This window comes from Canis lupus, chromosome 26, assembly GCF_003254725.2.
Source record: "Canis lupus dingo isolate Sandy chromosome 26, ASM325472v2, whole genome shotgun sequence".
Lineage (NCBI taxonomy): Eukaryota > Metazoa > Chordata > Mammalia > Carnivora > Canidae > Canis > Canis lupus.
Window position 1 is genome coordinate 28,175,586 of NC_064268.1, and position 20,544 is coordinate 28,196,129.

The following is a 20,544-nucleotide window of genomic DNA, read 5'->3' on the forward strand; positions in this document are numbered from 1 at the left end:
ATAATTGCCAATATTCACTGTTCCTTAAAAAGGGACATATTATATTTCTCAGTTTTCTTGCCAACGCCATAATAGCATCATAGGAGTGGATTTCATAGCTTGGTGAGATTACGAATGAATGTTTCCTGTCTCTGACTTCTATAGATTCTAGTTTTGTACTGTCCAAAAATGTAGCATGTAGCTACATGTAGCTATTAATTGAAATTAATTGAAATTAAATAAAACTAAAAATTGAGTTAGTCCCATGAGCCACATTTCAAGTGGTCTGTTGTCACATGTGTCTCATGGCTTTCACATCAGACAGCACGGGTCTAGAAAATCTCTGTCACAGCACAAAAATCTGCTCTGTAGCCTGGGTGGCCTTGGAGGGTAATGGGATGGGGCTACACTTCCCTAGGAAGTGTAGGAAGAAAGCCTAGGAAGCCTAGGAAGAAAGGAGGGTTTAGGCCGTGGAAAGAATATAAGTGACCTGAAATTAACCTGATGCTTCATGAGTGAAGAAAGAAAACCTCCGGTTAAGGACCATCCTGCTAAATGATAAAAGGGTCAACCAGGAAATTAAGGAAGAATTAAAAAGATTCATGGAAACTAATGAGAATGAAGATACAACCGTTCAAAATCTTTGGGATGCAGCAAAAGCAGTCCTAAGGGGGAAATACATCGCAATACAAGCATCCATTCAAAAACTGGAAAGAACTCAAATACAAAAGCTAACCTTACACATAAAGGAGCTAGAGAAAAAACAGCAAATAGATCCTACACCCAAGAGAAGAAGGGAGTTAATAAAGATTCGAGCAGAACTCAACGAAATCGAGACCAGAAGAACTGTGGAACAGATCAACAAAACCAGGAGTTGGTTCTCTGAAAGAATTAACAAGATAGATAAACCATTAGCCAGCCTTATTAAAAAGAAGAGAGAGAAGACTCAAATTAATAAAATCATGAATGAGAAAGGAGAGATCACTACCAACACCAAGGAAATACAAACGATTTTAAAAACATATTATGAACAGCTATACGCCAATAAATTAGGCAATCTAGAAGAAATGGACGCATTCCTGGAAAGCCACAAACTACCAAAACTGGAACAGGAAGAAATAGAAAACCTGAACAGGCCAATAACCAGGGAGGAAATTGAAGCAGTCATCAAAAACCTCCCAAGACACAAGAGTCCAGGGCCAGATGGCTTCCCAGGGGAATTTTATCAAACGTTTAAAGAAGAAACCATACCTATTCTCCTAAAGCTGTTTGGAAAGTTAGAAAGAGATGGAGTACTTCCAAATTCGTTCTATGAGGCCAGCATCACCTTAATTCCAAAACCAGACAAAGACCCCACCAAAAAGGAGAATTACAGACCAATATCCCTGATGAACATGGATGCAAAAATTCTCAACAAGATACTGGCCAATAGGATCCAACAGTACATTAAAAAAATTATTCACCATGACCAAGTAGGATTTATCCCTGGGACACAAGGCTGGTTCAACACCCGTAAAACAATCAATGTGATTCATCATATCAGCAAGAGAAAAACCAAGAACCATATGATCCTCTCATTGGATGCAGAGAAAGCATTTGACAAAATACAGCATCCATTCCTGATCAAAACTCTTCAGAGTGTAGGGATAGAGGGAACATTCCTCGACATCTTAAAAGCCATCTAGGAAAAGCCCACAGCAAATATCATTCTCAATGGGGAAGCACTGGGAGCCTTTCCCCTAAGATCAGGAACAAGACAGGGATGTCCACTCTCACCACTGCTGTTCAACATAGTACTGGAAGTCCTAGCCTCAGCAATCAGACAACAAAAAGACATTAAAGGCATTCAAATTGGCAAAGAAGACGTCAAACTCTCCCTCTTCGCCGATGACATGATACTCTACATAGAAAACCCAAAAGTCTCCACCCCAAGATTGCTAGAACTCATACAGCAATTCGGTAGCGTGGCAGGATACAAAATCAATGCCCAGAAGTCAGTGGCATTTCTATACACTAACAGTGAGACTGAAGAAAGAGAAATTAAGGAGTCAATCCCATTTACAATTGCACCCAAAAGCATAAGATACCTAGGAATAAACCTCACCAAAGATGTAAAGGATCTATACCCTCAAAACTATAGAACACTTCTGAAAGAAATTGAGGAAGACACAAAGAGATGGAAAAATATTCCATGCTCATGGATTGGCAGAATTAATATTGTGAAAATGTCAATGTTACCCAGGGCAATATACACGTTTAATGCAATCCCTATCAAAATACCATGGACTTTCTTCAGAGAGAACAAATTATTTTAAGATTTGTGTGGAATCAGAAAAGACCCCGAATAGCCAGGGGAATTTTAAAAAAGAAAACCATATCTGGGGGCATCACAATGCCAGATTTCAGGTTGTACTACAAAGCTGTAGTCATCAAGACAGTGTGGTACTGGCACAAAAACAGACACATAGATCAGTGGAACAGAATAGAGAATCCAGAAGTGGACCCTGAACTTTATGGGCAACTAATATTCGATAAAGGAGGAAAGACTATCCACTGGAAGAAAGACAGTCTCTTCAATAAATGGTGCTGGGAAAATTGGACATCCACATGCAGAAGAATGAAACTAGACCACTCTCTTTCACCATACACAAAGATAAACTCAAAATGGATGAGAGATCTAAATGTGAGACATGATTCCATCAAAATCCTAGAGAAGAACACAGGCAACACCCTTTTTGAACTCGGCCATAGTAACTTCTTGCAAGATACATCCACGAAGGCAAAAGAAACAAAAGCAAAAATGAACTATTGGGACTTAATCAAGATAAGAAGCTTTTGCACAGCAAAGGATACAGTCAACAAAACTCAAAGACAACCTACAGAATGGGAGAAGATATTTGCAAATGACATATCAGATAAAGGGCTAGTTTCCAAGATATATAAAGAACTTCTTAAACTCAACACCAAAGAAACAAACAATCCAATCATGAAATGGGCAAAAGACATGAAGAGAAATCTCGCAGAGGAAGACATAGACATGGCCAACACGCACATGAGAAACTGCTCTGCATCACTTGCCATCAGGGAAATACAAATCAAAACCACAATGAGATACCACCTCACACCAATGAGAATGGGGAACATTAACAAGGCAGGAAACCACAAATGTTGGAGAGGATGCGGAGAAAAGGGAACCCTCATACACTGTTGGTGGGAATGTGAACTGGTGCAGCCACTCTGGAAAGCTGTGTGGAGGTTCCTCAAAGAGTTAAAAATAGACCTGCCCTACGACCCAGCAATTGCACTGTTGGGGATTTACCCCAAAGATACAGATGCAGTGAAACGCCGGGACACCTGCACCCCGATGTTTATAGCAGCAATGGCCACGATAGCCAAACTGTAGAAGGAGCCTCGGTGTCCAACGAAAGATGAATGGATAAAGAAGATGTGGTTTATGTATACAATGGAATATTACTCAGCTATTAGAAATGACAAATACCCACCATTTGCTTCAACGTGGATGGAACTGGAGGGTATTATGCTGAGTGAAGTAAGTCAGTCGGAGAAGGACAAACATTATATGTTCTCATTCATTTGGGGAATATAAATAATAGTGAAAGGGAATATAAGGGAAGGGAGAAGAAATGTGTGGGAAATATCAGAAAGGGAGACAGAACGTAAAGACTGCTAACTCTGGGAAACGAACTAGGGGTGGTAGAAGGGGAGAAGGGCGCGGGGTGGGAGTGAATGGGTGTCGGGCACTGGGGGTTATTCTGTATGTTAGTAAATTGAACACCAATAAAAAATTAAAAAATAAAATAAAATAAAATAAAATAAAATGGTAAGAAAAAGGTCAAATTGTCTCGAAGGGTGCCGTTCAGATATGGCTCTCTGTGCTTCTAGTAGAGAAAGACCCTTAAATCTAGTGTGTCTTTGTCCTGCCTGAGAGGAAAGATATTTTCTTTCCAATAGAAAAAATACCGCCCAAAAATAGAAACTCTCAACTTTACTCCCGTGGATGATAGAGCTGATTACGAGACTGCAAAACAAAGCGGTGAGATCCTAAATGATGTGAGTACCTGTCATTCTAAAATTACCCGATCATGAAATGTCATTTCCAAAGATTTTCACCTACTTTATTTTTTTTTAAAGATTTTATTTATTTATTCGTGATAGTTACACAGAGAGAGACAGAGAGGCAGATACACAGGCAGAGGGAGAAGCAGGCTCCATGCAGGGAGCCCGACGTGGGATTCGATCCCAGGCCTCCAGGATCGTGCCCCGAGCCAAAGGCAGGCACCAAACCGCTGCGCCACCCAGGGATCCCGATTTTCACCTACTTTAGCTCAGCGTGCAGTCATTGTCTGAGACACAGACTGTAATCATGAGATGATGCTAGCATTTTCCCGAGCAACATTATGATTTCTTAATATCAAGTATGTTAAACCTCTGGCTTCTCAATTCCAGAGTAAATACCAGAAAGATTGGAATGATGCCAAATCACAGTACACCCTCACCGAGACCCCCTTGCTGCACACTGCCCAGGAGACAGCCCAGATGCTGGACCAGGTATGGGTTTCAGCCAGATGCCTGATACTCCTGGGCGGGGGAGGGGGAACCGAGGACCGGAATGTAACGGTGGGGAGATGTATGCACATGACCAGTGCCCTTCTGACTCCTTAGGTTAAGCTCTGTTGTGGCTCTCTGTCTTTTACTATCTCTACAAGGAAGGCTGGGAGAAACAAAAAGCTACGGGCTACGGGTTACATTTTGCCTCCAGACGTGTACCATTTGTTCACGACCATCACTCTGGTGACATTCAGAGCGAGGTCATTTATCCTTCTAGGAGCGCACGCTGGGGGCTCCTGGAGCTAGGAGGCCTGGGGATGTTTGGAGTCCTCTACCCTTCTGGTCCTCTCTGGGCTTTGAGAGTGTTTGTTTTGTTGGCTTCTTTAAAAGCTATGGTCTGAGTGTTTACTCTCTTCTATTCCCTCACTTCCTTAAAATCTCTAAGCTTTCCAATAAAACATAGGCAGAATTAGAAAACGAATGTATTTTTCCTACTTTTAAATCGGTATTTCTTCATATTTATTATGTCAGTGCTTTTTGTTCTTTATTCTCGGGGAGGCAGGTGACAAAAGGCTGAGGGGTTGTGTGTGCTGATGTTTCAAGCTCCCCTTTTCCTTGAGAGCTTGTCACAACCGATGGAATCTCTATTTTTTTTTCTCCCACCAGCTGAACTACAAAGCTGAACATGTAAAACAAAGAGGTCATTATGTTGGTGTTCGACGATGAGAGATGATCCTAAACTGGTTTGGTTTGAGCGCACAGGCCAGATTCAGAATGACAGACTATACAGAGAGGACTACCATAAAACAAAGGCCAAGATCAATATATAGCCGCTGATATGGTGTCGGTGTTGGCTGCCAAGCATGGGCAGGACCTCGTCAGTGATATTGATTACCGTAATTACCTGCACCAATGGATGTGTCATCCTGACCAAAATGACATTATCCAGGCAAGGAAGGCCTCTGACCTACAGAGCAATGTAAGTAATTTTTGTTTCTTAATGACCTAGGAATGTATGGTGTACTCAGAGAGTTACAGGCAGTACTCTGGAAGCACCGGGCTTTGAAACTTTGAGCCATAAATACTGAATTTGTTCCCAGAAGGGAACTGAGGCTGAATCTTTTGTAGAGAAAGACCAGGAGCAGTGATTGACAGCTTTGCCTTTTTGACGACTTATTTCCGAGTATCGTTCAAAGCCAATTTTTTTCATTGGTTGTTTTTTTTGTTTTTGCATCATCTTTGACATCACCAACATCTCACATTGGCCTGGGAGATTATCAGCTGATTTAAAATAATAAATGGCTTGGGGTGAGAATGGAGAGTAAATGGGGGTTGTAGTTAGTGTAGGCAAAGACCTGGGTATGCCCTTTGCCAAGCGTCTCTTCTTCAGGTGTTGATGTAGGACTTGCTTGCAAAGAATCAAAGCAAAAGAGAAACAAAATCCTGATAAACTACCTGAGGGCCCAGAATCTGCTTGCACAGAGCTTTGGGTGAGGGTAGGGAAGAGAATACATGACCTAGGCCACCTTGCAGTGAGGCCTGAGCCCAGACGTGTAGCTGCCACCAGCAGTTCCTAAGGAACAGAAACTCCATGCATCGACCTGATGCTCAGACATACCCTGGAGCTAACCCACCTGGTCTTCTCATTACCACTTTGGAAACAGGAAATCAGAGGCTGCCTGCCACCAGGTGGTGAGCTTGAACTTGCCACCTCCCTGTTGCTGCAGCAGAACGATGGTCATGGACATTTAACCAGATCAGCAGCTCCATTGTGGTTGATGTGGGGTGGGGAGGGGGAGAGCTAGGCCTGGCCAGGGGCATGTGTCCCCTACTCTACCATACAGGAGCATTTAGTTGTATCACTTCCTTTGTGTAGTTAGTCTAAATTTCCCACGTACCAAGTAATTAAATATAAATCCTTCTAAAAACCCACCCTCCCTGGTAAAACCCTTCCTTGGACTCAATGCTAGATACAATGGCTCCCTGCCCGTAGCTCCCATAGCCCTTGAGTGTTCTTGCTGTTACACTCTCCACTTATAAAGGACTTCTCTTCACACCAGATTCCTTTGTACTTATCTCTGAAAGCACCTAGTACAGTACTTTGCTCATAATAATAGGCTCACAGGATACCTCTCTGGTGAACAGGTGAAATCATGATTGCATCAAGAGATGACAGTCACTAGAGGGAAATCCTTAAAAAGCTCCTGAAAAAGTTGCTTCAGACCTACAGTCTGGAATCCTGTGCCTGAGTCATTTATGCCTGCGTTGTATCTCTCTTCCTGCTCTCAGGATGTCTACAAGGCTGACCTGGAGTGGCTCTGTGGCATTGTCTGGATACCCGTGGACTCTGTGGACTACGTGAGGGTTACGAAGAACCAGGAAATGGTGAATCAGGTACACAAACCCTGTTCTTACCTAATGCCTGGCCGCCTTGCCTGTCATGTGGGGGCAGGTACCCACTGGAAGGAGACCAGTCTTAATCATCTCTGTTTCCTTGCAGATAAAATACAAGAAGGCTGATCTCGACAACTGTCCTAACTTCACAAGTGTGGTGGATCCTCCAGAGATTGTTTTGGTGAAGATTAACTCAGTCAGTCAAAGTGATGTAAGTTTTCTTTGTGTATAGTGATGTGTGCATGGACTGGGGAGTTCATTGTGTGTCATTGACTGCATTTGCTCACCTCCAGGTAACTGCTTGTAAGAAAATGGACAGTGGGGCAGGAAACTAGAAGATCATCTCTGGTGGGCATGTCTTTAAAGTCCCTAGTAAGAGATGTACTGTACGAACATTTTTTTTTCAGAGTGAGAATGCAGGTTTTATTTTTTTTATTTTTTTAAATAATAAATTTATTTTTTATTGGTGTTCAACTTGCCAACATACAGAATAACACCCATTGCTCATCCCATCAAGTGCCCACCTCAGTACCTGTCACCCAGTCACCCCCAACCCCTGCCCTCCTCCCCTTCCACCACCCCTAGTTTGTTTCCCAGAGTTAGGAGTCTTTCATGTTCTGTCTCCCTTTCTGATATTTCCTACCCATTTCTTCTTTTAAAAAGCATCCATATTCTTGTCCAAATTATTGTATTAGGCAAAATGAACTGAAATCTAACCAATTAGTTTGTTTTAAATCTCCAAATGTAGACTGGTTATTATCTTTTTGGGTAGAAACTATGAAACTTTATTTTTTTATTTTTTTTAAAGATTTTATTTATTCATGAGAGATACACAGAGAGAGGCAGAGACACAGGCAGAGGGAGAAGCAGGCTCCACGCAGGGAGCCCGATGCCGGACTCGATCCCGGGTCTCCAGGATCATGCCCTGGCCTGAAGGTGGCACTAAACCGCTGAGCCACCCGGGCTGCCCCGAAACTATGAAACTTTAAATATGCATTTATATTGACCAAAGATGTGGATTGGTTTTGTCTTGTTTTCTCTTGTTAGGTAAAACATAAAGAAACATTTAATAAAGTATTGAAGGGCAAGTATCTATTTTCTCCAGATACACCATATATCACCCACTCCAAAGACATGAGAAAACTCTACAGTACTGTAAGTTCTATTTTATTTGATTTACAACTCAGTTCTTAATTTTAAGCTCTTAATTCATCTTCTTGGCTGATTTTGTGAACAACTGAACTTAAAAGACCTATCATTGCATTTAATCTTCTTAGAAATAACTGCTGTTGTTTATTAGAAGTAGCATTTATTCAGCTGGTATTTTTCTTTTTGAGCTCCAGTAATGGGCCAGGCATTGGAGGAAGTGCTACGGGGCTAACACTCAGTAAGAGAAGCCCCTCAGGAGCCCATGCCAATGAGGGAGATGGACAGGCAAATAGATAATAAGGTAGCAGGTGCTATACCAGCTGTAGGTGCGCAGAGGACTGAACACCCACTAACAGGGAAAAGAGAGGAAAGGCCAGTCCCTCTCTGGCAGTCATGTATAAATATCTCCAGCCAACAGACGGAAGACTAATTTAATTCAGCTGATTTAAGGATGATGTGTGTGTGTGTGCGCGCGTGCCCTGTGTCTGTGTGTATGCCCAATGGGAAGCAGTCTTTGGTGATTCTCTACCTATGTGAAAATGTATTTCCACTTTTACCATAACTTTAAATACAGTTATTCTCTGTTATAGATGTCCTAGAACACCCTGGTGTTTGTAGATTCAATCTGCAGTAAGATAGAAGATTCTCCCATACTCTTAGGTAGACGCAGTAAGGGCTCTTGGCCTTTAAACATAAATATTTTACCTTGGTTTTACCATTTTCTTTTTAGCAATACCTGAAGGAAGTTGACTGCAAACTTGCTGACACATATTCCTTTGTTCCAGATACTGTACAAAGGGGCTTGAGAAGGGACCAACGCTTACGGCTGCACCTTGCATAGGCGCTACATTCCCATCGTGGGAGCTAAGCATGCCAACTATGTGAACAGCGAGGTCAGTGGTGGTTTTTCCTCCGTGCATTTAAGAGTCTTCTCTGGGGAGCTGGTCCAAAAATCCCAGAGATTCTCAACTAAGTTGTGCCTACTTCACAGCTTAAATACAAAGAGACATATGAGAAGCAGAAGGGCCACTACCTGGCTGGAAAAGAAATCAGTGAGTTCCCTGGTGTGGTCCAGTGCCTGGATTTCCAAAAGACGAGGAGTGCAGTAAGCAAAGCAAAGCTCACTGTGACGGAGGATTTGTACCCTGGAGGGTGCTATTAGGGGGTCTGTTTGTGAACCGTTCTTCGGTTGAGAGAGGCATGGGGTGGTGAGGAAGGAGTCATTCCTTCCCTGAGATTCATCCCCACCCCTGCCAGTTACCATTGGTAACTATGGGCTTTCCTCCCTTTCCTTCCCTTCTGCACTTCCAAACCCACAGTGAAGTACCTGTGTTTGGAAAAAGGAGAAAGCAACAAGGTGACTACTTACCCCTGTGTTTTGAAAGGAAGGGACATTGGGAATGAAGAATCTATTTAAAAAGTATCTTCTTTAGCCTTTGTTCATCCTAAAGGTACTGATCTATACTAGGGATAAGACCCCGAGAGAGATGGATCTGAATAATTAACATTTTAATCCTTCTTTTTGTCTTTAAAAAAAGGGGGCTTAATTGAACTACAGAAGAGATTATGCGGATACCAAAGCAAATGTGCACATCCCCATCGATATGATGAATCACGTGCTGGCCAAACACTGTCAGTACATCCTCCGTGACCTAGAGTACCAACACTACTTCCACCAGTGGATGTCTCTCCCAGAAGAACCCGGCGTAATTCGGGCCCACAGCATGCAGGACATCCTGAGCAATATACGATGCCCTTTCTGCAGCTTGACTTAGTTACACCTTCACTCAACCGTGTCTTGGCCCCCTATGCTCCACTTGTCCCCGTATTCATAAATTGTACTGCTTTTTAAAGCACAGTGGCACGCATAACCACTTTTTGGTGTGAGAATCCCCTCTGAGCCATGTGACCCCTGTGTTAAATATTTAACCTGTTTTTTACTCCAGACAAAACTTTAGCTCTTCCTCTCCTCCTAGGCTTCTTTAGGTCAGAGCGGGAAAGCCCTCCAGCTGGTGCGGGGCCCACCCTATGACTGCTAAGCACTCAGCACAGCCAATGGCTGATGGGAAATTATCAAAATGCCCGATTGTAAATTCAGTTAGTACCTGTCACCTCTCATCATCCCTTCTTTCCTGCAGAACGTGTATAAGGATGACTTGAATCGGCTGAAAGGCATGGGATGCTACATTTGGGATATGCCTCAGATCCTCCAGGCCAAGAAATCCTGTGATCTCCAGAGTCAGGTGAGATCTTCCCAGAAGGACTGGCTCTCTGTGGATTAGTGAAATCGTGGTGCTTTCAGTGGGGTGACAACCAGGCCAGCCCTGTGCCCGGGTTAGAGAAAGCTGCTCTAACAGTACGTGAGCCACAGAAACCAGAGGCCCCTGCCTGATACAGCCTCTCCTGGTGACCTGCTCTGGTGTGGGACCTTCTCGGTTTTGGTCTCTCCAGGGGTTTAAGCATTTGAGGTTTACCCAGAACGTTTCCCGTGAGGTGTTTCAGAGTGAACCACCCTCAAGCATCTATACAGAAGTTGCTTAGGTTAGCCTGCAGAGAGTAGAATGCAAATGCATGCTTTGACCTTTGGGAGGTAAGTTCTGAAGTAAAAAAGTAGATATTTGGAAAATGTCCCCAGGATATGGTTTAGCTCTCCTAGGGCAGGTTCACGGACGGTTGAGGCACTCAGGGATGGGGGTGCATGCATGGAAAAGGCAACAAAATGGTGAAGAGGATCTGGCAAAGAGCCAGGTTTTGACAACCCTACAAAGTTGGCAGGAACACAGAACGACTGTGTCTCTGTTAGTATTAAAGCAGGAACCCAGAATGAAGTAAAGGCTCATCTAAGTTGGCACAAACTGCTCATGCTGATGGCAGACGTGTATTTTACCATTTCCGGTGCCTGGTTTTTCTTTACAGATACGGGTACATGGCAGCAGGTAAAGAAAATCTGCAGAATTAGAACCTGGTCACAGATACACCACTTTAGGTGACTGCTCTTCAAAGTGGCATTAATGCCAGTGAGGTGCGTCTTCTTGGACTTCTCTCCCGACACAAGCCATTCCTGTCCTTCTGTATTTTTGAACAGCAGAAAAGAATAACCCATCTTTTTTGTGTGTAGGTGAAATGTAAAGAAAATTATCATCAGATTAAGGACAAAGATGCAACAGTCCTAGAAACAGTGGATTATGACAGAACCAAGAACCTGAAGAATCTTTACAGCAGAGTGAGTTATTTTTCTCTTCTTCCCCGGAGACAATAACGGAATAGTTGGGATAAGCACCTTACCGCCCAGGTTTTTTCAGGCACTTCCAGTTTCCTATTTTATCTCCTCAGTAGTCCTAGTGACAATTCATTGAGCCCGAAGTGGAATATCACACCATGCTGTGCATTGGCACAGATTTGGGAGCTCCTTCCTTATTGCAGGTGAGCACTGTTGAAACTAGGCTACCCTCACCCTGGACTTGTCCTTCCCTGGCTTCTCCAGGGACAAGGGGCGTACAGCCTACAAAGACACTTTTTTTTTGTCTCCTCTGAATTGGTTAATTCAACAAACTTTTTAAAACTTTATTTTGAAACTCTTTTAGGTTTCCAGAAAACTTGCAGAAAGAGTCCAGAGAATTCCAGCATAGTTTTGTCTGTAATACAATCATGGAAACTAAATTAACCTTGTTGCAGTGTAACTTACAGACTTCATCCAGATTTCACCAGGGTTTTTCCACTAATGTGCTTTTCTATGTCAGGCGCCAGCCTGTCATCCCATTTTGCATTTAATTCATATGACTCATTAGCTTTCTTCAATCTGATCATTTCTCAGTTTTCCCTTGTCTTTTTCTGATTGTAACACTTTTGAGGAATACTTTCCGGTTATTTTGTGGAATGCCCCTCCATTTGGTTTTATATGATGTCTTCTTATGATTAGATCAAGACAGTCCATTTTTGGCGAGTTTAACACAAAAGCTTCTCTCCGGCATCATGGCAGGTGGGACGTGATGCCGGTAACTGGTGATGTTGAACGTGGTGACTTGGTTAGGTGGCTGGCTGCTGAGCTTCTCTACTGTAATGTCGTGATTTTTCCCTTTGTTGTTAATACATATCATGGAGGGAGATATTTTGGGACTTTGCAGATAGCCTGTTTCTCTTCAAATGTTCTCTCATGTATTTTACCATCTATTGATGGGTCTTGCCTGAAACAACTTTTAGTATAAAATATGCCTATTGGTGATTTTCTGTTTTTTTTTTTTCATCCCTCCTACATTTATCAATTGGAATTCTTCGGTAAGAAACCACTCTTTCTTCCTACCATTTGGGTTTTTTTTTTTTTACTTGTATCAGTAAGTAATTATATCTGAACTCATGGATATTTAATTTCTTCTACGTGATGTAGTCTAATACTGCTATTTATTTTGTTGCTCAAATCATTTCACCTTTCCCCATTGGGTGCCTTTCAGGGTGGCTCCTATAAGAACTTAACATACTCTGTCATTGTTTTTGAGTGCTTCCTTACATTCTGGCACCACAAGATGTTCATCTTGTATTTACCTGCTCCAGATACCCCCTCTCCAAGGAGCCCTGATTTATGTATTAAGGATTGGCATTTCAAAGGCAAAAATCTCAGCACTAGGCGTGCTCACTGCTGCTGGGACCCTTCTATGGACAGAGCTTAGAAATATATTATGGATACTAACCTCTATATGCATACATATCAGTATTTATTTCTATATTTGTCTAATTATATGTGTGCTTTGAACCATGAGTTCCTATTGATGCTTCCTAGATCATTCAACACTACAGACTTTAGACTTCTATCTTTTATTTTTCCAACTTGTGGCTTTTTTTTTTCCTAGAAAGCCTGGCCCTCATTACCTATGACATGTTTGCTTATTTGTTCAACTTTTTTAAAGGTTGTATTTATTTATTCATGAGACAGAGAGAGGCAGAGACACAGGCAGAGGGAGAAGCAGGCTTCTTGAGGAGAGCTCAATGCGGGACTCGATCCCAGGACCCCAGGGTCACGCCCTGGGCTGAAGCCAGACACTCACCCCTGAGCCCCCCAGGCGCTCCTATTTGTTCAACTTTTATCGGCACATAGTTTTGAGAATTGCTAACCCATATTCCTGTGAGAAACAAATGTAGTAACTACAGTATCTTATTTGGTTATTTTTGTCTATAGCTTAATGAGTCAAAATACCATTTTCAAAAATAAACTAAATTGTTTTCTAACTCACTTCCTTCAGCATAGTCTTGTTATGCATTTGTAACACAGTTAGGTTTATTTGTTATGATTTCTATTCCATTGGCGTCCTCTTCCCCATTCAGCTTGATTCTGTTTTAATTTACACACAGTAAATCACTCTTTGTAGTATATAGTACTACAGGATGTTTTTTAAAACAAGATTTTATTGATTTGAGAGAGAGAGAGAGAGCATGAGCAGGAAGAGGGGCAGAGGAAGAGGGAGAAGCAGACTTCCCTCTGAGCAGCGTTCTCCAAGCTCATCTTGACCTGAGCTGAAGGCAGATGCTTAACCCACTGAGCCACCCAGGTGCCTCTGGACTATGGCTTTCAACAAATGCAAAGTCATGTATTCACCCCAGTGAAGCCACAGAAAATCTATCACCTCAAAATTACCCTCTTCCTTTTCCTTCTTTGAGACCCATAGAAGCATTTTCTGGACCTATTTTTAAAGAAACAAACTTTGAAAAACCTTTTCCAGAATGTCCTGCAAATGGGATTATGAAGTCTGCAGCCGTCAGGTCTGTTTCTTTGTCTTAGTAAAATCCACATGTGTACTCTACACATTGCTGTAAAAACCAGTAGTTTATTGGATTTATTGCAGAGTGTGATATTCCATTGTATGAATATACCACAATTTATTCATTCACAGTCCAAGGACACCTGGATTTGTATCTAGTTTGTGACAATTATGAATAAAGCTGCTATATACATTTGAGTATAGGTTTTTGTGCATATGTAATTTTTGTTTTCTTGAGTAAATAAATACCTAGGAGTGGAAATCTTTCTTGAGCTCCCACTAGCTACAAAAATGTAAGATAGGATAAATAGATTTTAAGTTAGTGGTTTTCACCCTTCAGGAATTCCTAGACCTAGAGCAAAGGAACACAGCGTCAAAAACTTTGTTTTCGTTTCCATACAGTAAAATGTCACTCTTTGTGGCCTACAGTACTATAGCTGTACAAATGCATATTCATACATTCACCACTGTTGTCAAGATGCAGTGCTCCATGATAACTGCCAAACTGAAATAATTACTATGGAAGAGAACAGAATAATGGACCATAAAATTATGGTCACAGCATTAAACCCATTATTTACTGAGGGGGACTTGGGTCCTGCTGAGTATGAAGATCAGGGGTTGTTAAGCAGTGTCTGAAAAAAGATACAGGAAAAATCCCCTTCTAAAGATCCAACCAGAGTGCATTTTCTGTACTCACAAAATGGTTTATAACCCCTGTAGAACCTGTACAAGGAAGCTTGGGATGGAGTGAAGCCACCAGCTACATCCTGCCTACCAGTACCATGTCCCTGATGCATGCTAAGAACCAGAAGCATCTGGCTAGCAATGTAAGTCAAGTGCATTGTGATGGCCTCTCACCCACCCTCTACCTTCCCCAGTTCTCCGCTCCTAGAATTTTTCTACTGATTCATGTGTTTTATTTATTTATTAATGAATTTATTTTTTATTGGTGTTCAATTTGCCAACATACAGAATAGCACCCAGTGGTTATCCTGTCAAGTGCCCCCCTCAGTGCCCGCCACCCATTCACCCCCACCCCCCGCCCTCCTCCCCTTCCACCACCCCCAGTGTTAGGAGTCTTCATGCTCTATCTCCCTTTCTGATATTTCCTACCCATTTCTTCTCCCTTCCCTTTAATTCCCTTTCACTATTATTTATATTTCCCAAATGAATGAGACCATATAATGTTTGTCCTTCTCTGATTGACTTATTCCACTCAGCATAATCCCCTCCAGTTCCATCCACATGTGTTTTATATATTATATGTTTGTGTATATTGTAAAAGAAAATCTAAAATTACAATGAGCTATCTAGATATCGTATTAAGGTTTATGAACTTCGGGGATCCCTGGGTGGCGCAGCGGTTTGGCGCCTGCCTTTGGCCCAGGGCGCGATCCTGGAGACCCGGGATCGAATCCCACGTCGGGCTCCCGGTGCATGGAGCCTGCTTCTCCCTCTGCCTGTGTCTCTGCCTCTCTCTCTCTCTCTGTATGACTATCATAAATAAATAAAAAATATATTTAAAAAAAGTTTATGAACTTCAACCCTTTATGCCCAGAATGTTCTTAAATAAAGCCTTTTATTGTAAAATTACCTATAACCTTCATTGCAGTCCTAAGAAGCTAGTTCTCTTTCAGAAGTTAACCTCCTTTAGAGACTTTTACCTCTTAATTGTGAACCTTTTACATAGCATTTTATTTTATTTTATTTTTTAAAGATTTTATTTATTCATGAGAGACAGAGACACAGGCAGAAGGAGAAGCAGACTCCCCACAAGGAGCCCGATGTGGGACTCGATCCCAGATCCCAGGATCACACCCTGAGCCGAAGGCAGATGCTCAACTGCTGAGCCACCCAGGCGTCCCTTACATAGCATTTTAGATCAGTATTTCTCAAACCCTGTTTTTTACCAGTGAGAATGTTGTATCAAGTACACACACACACACACACACACACACACACACACAGCTGACGTTTATGTGACTTCCTTCTGACATATGACAGAAGACTATGTACTGCCAAACTAAAGGCAATACACTCTGATCTTTTCAATTCTATTCCATTCGTTTAAATGCTAGTGGTCCAATAAAATTTTTCAATGCCTTCTGGCCTAGAGATGCGTATTTAGTAAAAGACTTTGTTAGACAGTATACGGAATTAATTTAATATTTACCAGATCCCACCTGATTGCCATACATTCTTTACCTCGACTTCTCTGGTGTATAAGAAGGATTTAAGAACCAGATTGCCTTGAGACCTTGCACAATTTCCTACATAATTGGCATGTTATTTTATCTTCCCAGCGCCTATATAAATCAGTTTATGAAAAGAACAAGATGAGAATCCACATCGTGCCTGACATGGTGGAGATGGTTACTGCTAAGGAATCTCAGAAGAAAGGCAGTGAGATTGATTACTGCCTACACCTCTGTGAGTGGATTTGCCACCCTGACTTGCAAGTCAACAGCCACATCAGGAAAGTCACAGATCAGATCTACAGCAACGTAAGCCCACTGCTTGTGAAGGTCCCCCGTGCTGGCTCCACATGCCCATCCTGAGGGGAAGCAGACCCACCTGCATGTACCCTGGCCTTCTTCCAGCGTTGCTGTCCTCTGTACCCATGGGTCTGTCCCTGGAAGCAGGGCTCTGTGTGCCAGTGTTTTCACGGCACCCACAGCCTCATTGCATAACACCTTTCGAATGTCATTCGATAAAGTCCTCCCAGGCCCACTGGGTGTCTGTGTTTTTGGTGTTTGAGTTACGGTCAGTTTCTTTTTTCTAATTCCCTCTATCCACCGCAATCTTTAGATTGTATACAAGGATGACCTCAACTGGCTAAAGGGCATTGGATGCTACATCTCGGACATTCCTGAAATTCTTCATGCCAAGCATGCTTATGTTCTATGTAACCATGTGAGTTTGCCCTATCTTATGGTTTTTTTTTTTAAAGTGTATTTCCTTTTCTACGTAGTCTAAGTCAAAGGGGGAGTTATGTACATTGTCACAGACCAGCTATGTCTTAAATGGTGTTGAGGATGGCTGATCTGGAGAAGAATGCTAAGGAGCAGGGAACGGCTGTTTCTTGGAATGCGCGTAGCTCTCTATTCAACAACACGGTCGAGCTGTCCTGTTGTCCTTCCCTGGAACCTCTCTCTACATTTGGACTATTTCAGATCTATCAAGCACATGATTCTCCTATTAGGGAAATCTCACTTGTGAGGTGTTTGTGACGCTATAGACAGGACCTATTTATAAAGAGAGAATTTGCTAAGCAAATTAACACTGTAATAAAGGTTTCAGTAAAAATGCGTAAATGTTCCTAGAAGAGCAGTTGTCAAGCCTGCTAGAAGGCTCTAGAAGCTCCATAGGACTATAAGCATCGATTATGCAGATTGTCCTAAAATTCAAATGCCTCCTGGTCGATTGAATATGTGCTAATGAAAGTAAATGTCATGAGTTAAAAGCAACCAAACCCTCCATGAAAGCAGCAATTTCTAGAACCGTAAACGGTCTACCACAGGCTTCTTTTATTCCTCTTGGCAGATCAAGTACAAATCTCACACACAGAAGACCAGGAATGGCTACAAGTTGGTCACAGACACACAAGTCTATGTGCAGGCTGTGAAAAGTGGGAAACAACTGAGTGATGTAAGTCCCCGTGGGGAAGTCGTGTGGACAGTAATAAATGGGGCCACCACTCAAACAGAAGTGGCAAAAAAAAAAAAAGAAAAAGTAAGTGGCTTTTGCTAACTGGGAGACCAGAGTTAGTGTCCTAGATAGTACTTATGGTTCTGCTCATATTTCCTAAAACCTGGTGTGTTCAATCAGTTCCCAAGGTGGAGGTAGAAATGCTATAATTCTATGGAATACTCAGTGTTTTAGAGTTTTTTGCTTTAAAAGTTGTTTTTTGAGGCCTCGTGTCAAGAGCAGCAGTTGTATCTTGCTGGTCAGCCCTCTGGAAAATTAGAGCTGGTCATGGCAGGGTGAGGAGGGGGCAGGCCGTGCAGTGAGCGGTGTGGGTTTCGTGGGGCCCCTCGTCCGTGGTCTGGGAAGGCCCGGTGCCCAAGCCTCGGCCCCATGCCACATCCACTCTCTGACTTGGGGGGCAGAGCCAGCACACGGCTGCTCTTTTATTTTCTTTTAACTAAGCCCGCAAATTAGTAAGTAAATATCAAATCCCACCAGCGAGTTAGAATGTAAAAACCCATTGTTTTGAAACTTAGAGCCGTACCATAGCCGCTGTTCCCTCCCTTTGCTGAGCCATGTCCTCTGCTTCTCTCATGCTGTGGGGTCCACATGCCCACTTGCGAGCCTGTGGACAAGACAATGATGGATCAGTTGTTGAGGCAAAGGGAAACCTACCTACCTACTTCCCTTCCCCTTCCCCTTCCCCTTCCCCTTCCCCTTCCCCTTCCCCTTCCCCTTCCCCTCCCTCCCTTCCTTCCTTCCTTCCTTCCTTCCTTCCTTCCTTCCTTCCTTCCTTCCTTCCTTTAAGAGAGACTTAGGTTTCCATTTACTTTGCTTCTTTCCAATGATGCTGCTGTGATCAGAATCAGCTGACCCCTCTTCTATCTGACACAGGCCATCTACCACCATGACTACATGGATAGCGTCAGAGGCAAGGTGGCTGCAACTATGAAAACCATGGAACTGGATGGGCCCTTCATGCACACAAGCTCCAGAGTGAGGTGAGCAGTGAGAACCCAGTGCAGGGGGCAGCAGAAGTCTAAGGGGCGGCCTCCGAGGGCCAGGCCACTGGCTTTTGCAGAAACCTCCTTGGCTTGTGCTTTATCTCAGCCTGACCTTCTCAGTTGTCAATGCTATTCCATTCACCTGAGTTAAAAAACAAAGAAAAAACCCAAACAGTACACAGTCTGTCTTCCCTCCTGGTTGGTGGGATTCTTACACCACGCAAGCAATGGGCATTCTTAGAGCAACATTGCATTTACATCTACAAGATACGAGGGAGAAAGAAAGCCAACCTTTCTCAAACAACTTAAAACCAAGATGACAAAGAGAAGACACATAATCATAAGGGACTACTAGTAGTAAGAGAAAGGGCTAGAAATTACTGTTGGAATTCAGAAGAGAAAGACCTGGATTCCACTCACGTACTTAATATCCCTTTTGGGTGTTACCTGCTCAGGCAACATTGGTTTCCCTCTTTGATGTCACTCTCCTGTACTGAATATTGAAAAACATTTGCTCTTTGATGTCTCTGATACTATTCCTACTCCTGGATCTCCCCCCCAAAGACAGGCTATTTAGGATCATGGTCAGAAACTCCTTTCCCCCATCTGCCAGGGATTGGGGAATCGTGACCTCTTCATGGCCTGACACTGTGTTTATTGGAGGAATGGGGTTCCAGGGATGTGCCTTATCATTATGACTGTCTCCGGGACTGTGATGATGTGAATGCCACCTAAGGGTTCACGACACAGGCGGCACTGACTGCCTGTTCTCTCTACTGCTCCCGTTTTCTTGCTCGATTCCATGCAGGTAATTGGGCATACGTTCAAAACATAGAAGAATTATTTCCTATGGGCCCCTTCACTCATCGTTCACTCGCTCACTCTCTTTTTTAAGGTTTTATTTATTCATGAGAGAGACAGAGAGAGGCAGAGACACAGGCAGAGGGAGAAGCAGGCTCCCTGCGGGAACCCGTTGGGGACTCAATCCCATGACCCAGCGTCACACCCTGAGCACCCCCAGGCATCTCTCTCACTCTCTGTCTCTCTCTCTTAAAGATTTGGTTTATTTACTCGACAGAGTGGAAGCGAGGGAGCATTAGCGAGGAGGGTGGGGGTCGAGCAGGGAGACTGATGGGCTCAGAGATGTGACCTGAGCCCAAGGCCTGGGCAGTGGAGCACGCAGGCACCTGTCGGTTTCGAAGCAGGGGGTCAAGGATGATGCATTAGTTACCTGGCCCTTTGAACTCCTCTGACTCCTCATGACATCGGCCTGGTAAACAAGAACACGCTGCATCCCGACCGAAAGCCTGGCATGGGCCGCGTGCGATGCGCATGACTCGATGGGCCCCGGCGCAGCCTGACCCCTCGCCCTCCGCAGGACCTGTACCCAGGTGCCGGCCGACGTGACCAGCGCACAGGATACCGGCTCCCTGGTGACACAGCCGCCTTCCAGCATTCCAGGGAAAAGCACTACCAGATCACCTATGTAGGTGCCTCCCCGCACCACGGCCTGCCAGGGGAGGGGCGCTGACCTGGGCCCCTGGGGGCCGGGGGTGTGTGTGGAGGCCCCCGCTGAGTGTGGTCATCACGGCGCCTTTGCTTCAAGAAGCGTAGGAGCATCCCTGTGACCCCAGGCACCCCATGGGCGGCTGCAGCTGCCTGGGGACAGGATGTTGTGTGCGTCCCTTGGGCAGACAGGACTGCTTGTGGGCTAGCTGGCTCCGATACTGGCCCCACCACATGCCCTCTGCACACTGAGCAGAAAGCTGGGGGTGAAGGGGCTCCTGCTATCTGGGGCTTCCTAGCCCAGTGGCTCCCACCACCCTGCAGGGATGCTGGGGATGCTAGGGAGCCCCATGCAGGGCAGAGCCCGGGGGCACTGCACACAGCCTGCAGCCCTCTTCTGCTGCCTTCGGAGTCTTGGGACCCAAGCTTGCCGGCCAGCCAGTACACAAAACCAAAGACCCAAACCTACAGTATCCAAATCAGACACTTGCAGATCCAACCAC

General features: G+C 43.8%; 1 long non-coding RNA gene across 4 annotated transcripts in view; it reads left to right on the forward strand.

The window, feature by feature from the left end:
* Nucleotides 1-4,396: 4,396 nt before the first annotated feature.
* The window catches only part of LOC112676956 (uncharacterized), a 93,278-nt gene continuing 77,130 nt past the window's right edge, over nt 4,397-20,544 (forward strand). For all 4 annotated transcript variants that reach the window (XR_007406125.1, XR_007406124.1, XR_007406126.1 and 1 more), the window contains exons 1-14: nt 4,397-4,548; nt 5,215-5,527; nt 6,838-6,942; nt 7,049-7,153; nt 7,990-8,097; nt 8,877-8,984; nt 9,083-10,334; nt 11,008-11,113; nt 11,210-11,314; nt 14,565-14,671; nt 16,148-16,348; nt 16,653-16,757; nt 17,388-17,492; nt 18,426-18,532. This is a non-coding gene — a long non-coding RNA (uncharacterized LOC112676956). The remainder of the gene's footprint in view (nt 4,549-5,214; nt 5,528-6,837; nt 6,943-7,048; nt 7,154-7,989; nt 8,098-8,876; nt 8,985-9,082; nt 10,335-11,007; nt 11,114-11,209; nt 11,315-14,564; nt 14,672-16,147; nt 16,349-16,652; nt 16,758-17,387; nt 17,493-18,425; nt 18,533-20,544) is intronic.